At 45.6% G+C, this 3,783-nt stretch overlaps 1 pseudogene; it reads left to right on the top strand.

Moving 5' to 3' along the window:
* The window catches only part of LOC103203827, a 10,504-nt pseudogene extending 9,002 nt beyond the window's left edge, over positions 1-1,502 (top strand).
* The last annotated feature ends 2,281 nt before the right edge of the window (positions 1,503-3,783 follow it).

Raw genomic sequence — 3,783 nt, 5'->3', positions numbered from 1 at the left:
AGTGCCTAAGGCACTTGACTGCTAACCAGAAGGCTGGCGGTTCAAACCCACCAGCCACTCCTCGGAAGGAAGGTTGGGCAGTCTACTTCCGTAGTGATACTGCCTCAGAAACCCAAGGAGGGGTCGCTATGAGTTGGGGCCAACCATAACAACAACAACAACAACAACAACGTGGATTAATGTTGAAAGCATTTTGCCGAGTGAATTAAGAAGTCAGAAAAGGACAGATACAGTACGATCTCATTTACTTGAATTATCTAGAATGGGAAAGTATGTAGACACCAAAGTTGTTTAGTGGTTACCAGGAGAAGAATAGGAAGATTCAATGCTTAGGGGACACTGAGCTTCTGTTAAGGGTGATGGAAAATTTTTGGAACAGATTATGTGATGGAACTGTACTTGTGAAGATTGTTGAAATAGCAGATGTTTTATTACATATATATTTATCACAATTTGAAAAAAGCACACACAAAAAGACTTACTTGAGTGTGAAAAGGGAGAAATTAACAGAGTACAGATTTGTATAAAAATCCAAATTTAGTAAAACTCATCTAGGGTTAAGTGACACTGGGTACTTGTTCTCCTGTAAGCTGTTGGAATGATAATGGTACCCACTGGTTCCCAGAGATGAGACTTGTTCCTCACCGCTATTTTTTGCCAGGTGGTGTCCAGGGGAGTCTTTCATGCCTTTGTGCTGGAGATCTTCCTGTTGCCTGTGGCTCAGCTCCTCACCAAGAGTGGCCTGCTGACTCGCTTCTCTCTGTTCCTTTGTGCCTCCACCTAGAGTTTGTCTGAGGTCTTGTGGCAGCTGCAGGCCTCCCCCTGAGCTCCAGGCAGTGCTTAGCTACATCTTCCCCACTTATGGTGGGTACCGCCTGGGTTCTGGGCAGTTCCTGGAGGAGGGGGTTGCTGCTCTCCCTACTATGTCTTTCTTGCTGAACCTACTTGGCTGACAGAAATGAAGCAGTATGAATCCTAAGCCCTTTGGAGTGTATGTGTGAGAAGTCTGTACACCTGCTAGACTCCCTGGTAGAAATTCCCTTCACCTACACCCTGGATGATTTTTCTGTTCAGCCAGCACTCTCCTCCCTGGTCTTGGCTGAATAGCATTTTGTAGGGAGAATATTCCCACTGGACCCAAGATCTGTAAAATACCCCATATTTGGATGGAGACAAGGCCCTCTGTCTTGGGCCCAGGAGAACATTTGGATCCTGGGAGGGACACGGGCTGTGTGTTATCTAACTGGTATCTGAACTATACTCAATGGTGCAACATGCTGGATGCTCCTGCCTCAGCTCCCCTTCCTCCTGTAGGTGTGACTCCCAGCCATACCACCTTTGCTATGCATGCTCTTCTGGTTGACCACTATGTAAAAAGAGCCTTCTGTCCCCATGGTGGTCCCAATGAAATTGCCTTCCACACCATCCCTGTGATTCAGTGGGCGGGGGGCGCTGTCCTTACATGGGCCACTGTGTAGAGCATGTTGCTGGATTCAGCATGATGAGACCCCTGCACCAGACTTTGGGATCCATGGGCTGGGGAGGAAGAAATGGGTGCAGAGAAAGGAAAACACTAAGGGCAGATGGTAGAGAAGAACTGACCTCCTTATGGGGAGTTAAACGTTCAAATCCACACCAGAGCAGGGACTGGGATATAGCAATAGGTTGGGAGGTAAAAAAGAAGCAGGAAAGATGAAGGACTGCTTGATCTCCAAGAATACAAACCAAACCAAACCCCTGATATCAAATCAATTTTGACTCATAGTGACCCTGTATGATAGAGTAGAACTGCCCCATAGGGTTTCTAAGACTATACATTTTTATGGAAGGCAACTGCCTCATCTTTCTACAGCAGAGACTGGCGTGTTGAAACTGCTGACCTTTCAGTTATCAGCCAAATGCTTTAACCACTGTGCCACAGAGCTCCTTCTCCAAAAGACATATTCCTACACTAAAGAAGTTAATGAATTACTGGAGAAATACTATTACCTCTTGAATAGATTTTTGAGTGCTAATAGTGCTTGCTAAGGGGGCAAGAAGGCTGCAAGTTATGACCTCCTATAACTCCACAAGAGAAAGGCAGAATCATCATCAGTAGCCCAAGACCTCTTCCTGAGAGGCCAAACATGCTGCCTCCCTCCAGCCCTTTCACCAACTGTTCCTCCTGCAGCACCCACCACCTCTCTGCTGGGTTCAATAATTTGCTGCAGTGGCCACACACAACTCACAGATGATGGGGTTTATTAGGGAAGCACCAGACTGCAATTCAAGTTCAGAAATGCACTCAGTCTCTTGCAGCCGGCCGTTTCACTCAGCAGCTGGCAGTCTCAGTAGCACATCGCTCTCTCAGGAGTGCATGTCTCTTGTGTCTCTCCCTCAGCAGTGGGTGTCTCTATCAGCAGTGCATGTCTCTCACAGCAATGTGTGTCTCTCACGTCTCTCTCTTAGCAGTGTGTGTCTCTCAGGAGCATGTTACTCTCAGCAGCACATCTTTCTCAGCCAGCAGTCAGAGAGACCCTTTCTGCCTCTAGGAGGGCTCCTTTTGAGTCTGGCAGAATGGCCAAACTAACCAATCTCAACATTAGAATTCTATACACCTGAAAAAGAAAGAACTTCCTGGAAGATTGCTTTGTGCCACTCTCAACAGAAATACCCCAGGTGGATAATTTCAACAATCAGGAGCTATTCAGTTGCTTATGGCAAATTCCACCATGGAGTTTAAAAAGACATGTGGCTAGAAAAGCCACACTATGTAATTTACTACACTGCAGTGCTCAATAATCTTTTCAAGACATAATAGCAATAGTTTATAATTTATTCAAGATATAATGATAGTAGTTAATAATTTATTCAAGAGATATTATTTATCCAGTTCACTTACTTCTTGAGTGAAGAGGCTATGTTTAATTTATTTTTATGTCTGTGAGTCTTACCAAGGACCTCTGATGGCATAGTGCCTAAGGCATTTGACTGCTAACCAGAAGGTTGGTGGTTCAAACCCACCAGCCACTCTAACAGAAGGTTGGGCAATGCACTTCTGTAGTGATACCACCTCAGAAAACCAAGGAGGGGTTGCTATGAGTCGGATCTGACTCCACGGCAGTGAGTTTGGTTTTCTTTCTTTCTTTCTTTTTTTTTTTTTTTTAATGAGTTTTACCACTTAACAAAACCAAAAAATTAAATCACTTGTCATGTTATGTTGATCCTGACTCATGGTGACCCCATGTGTTGCAGAGTAGGACTGCTCCATCAGGTTTTCCTTGCTTAATCTTTGTGGAAGCAGATCACCAGGCCTTTCTTCTGTAACACTAGTGGGTGGGTTCGACTGCCCATCTTTAGGTTAGTGATAGGGTACACACCATTTGTACCACCTAGCACTTAACAGGTTCAGTCAATGTTGGTTTAGGGATGGATGGAATGAATGAGTAACCTGGGCACTCATTCATTCCACACAGCAGTGTGGAGGCCAGCAGCATGCCCTGCCCCCTGCCCTCATCCATAAGTGGCAGAATAGGGCCTACAGTCTCATTGTCCTGACTCAGGTCACTGCTGTTACATGCACTGAGTTAAATCCCACTGTGGATGAACTTTTTAAGGAGGTAGTCTGTGCAAGAAAGGACTCTGGCAAACAGAACAGGCATCCATGTCTAAAGGGTGCTTGAGGACACAATAGGGAAGGGGACCCAAAGGCCTGAAGAAAACAGGGCTGGTGTGATGGCAAACACACCAGAGGAGCCTTTCTAGTAGGTGGTGAATGGGTAGACCAGTGCACAAGGGAGAAAA

This window comes from Orycteropus afer, unplaced genomic scaffold (assembly GCF_000298275.1).
Source record: "Orycteropus afer afer isolate SDZICR_OR568_19922 unplaced genomic scaffold, OryAfe1.0 scaffold00231, whole genome shotgun sequence".
In the NCBI taxonomy this organism is placed as follows: domain Eukaryota; kingdom Metazoa; phylum Chordata; class Mammalia; order Tubulidentata; family Orycteropodidae; genus Orycteropus; species Orycteropus afer.
Note: the sequence above shows the minus strand (reverse complement) of the source record. Positions and strands in the feature narration are given on the sequence as shown.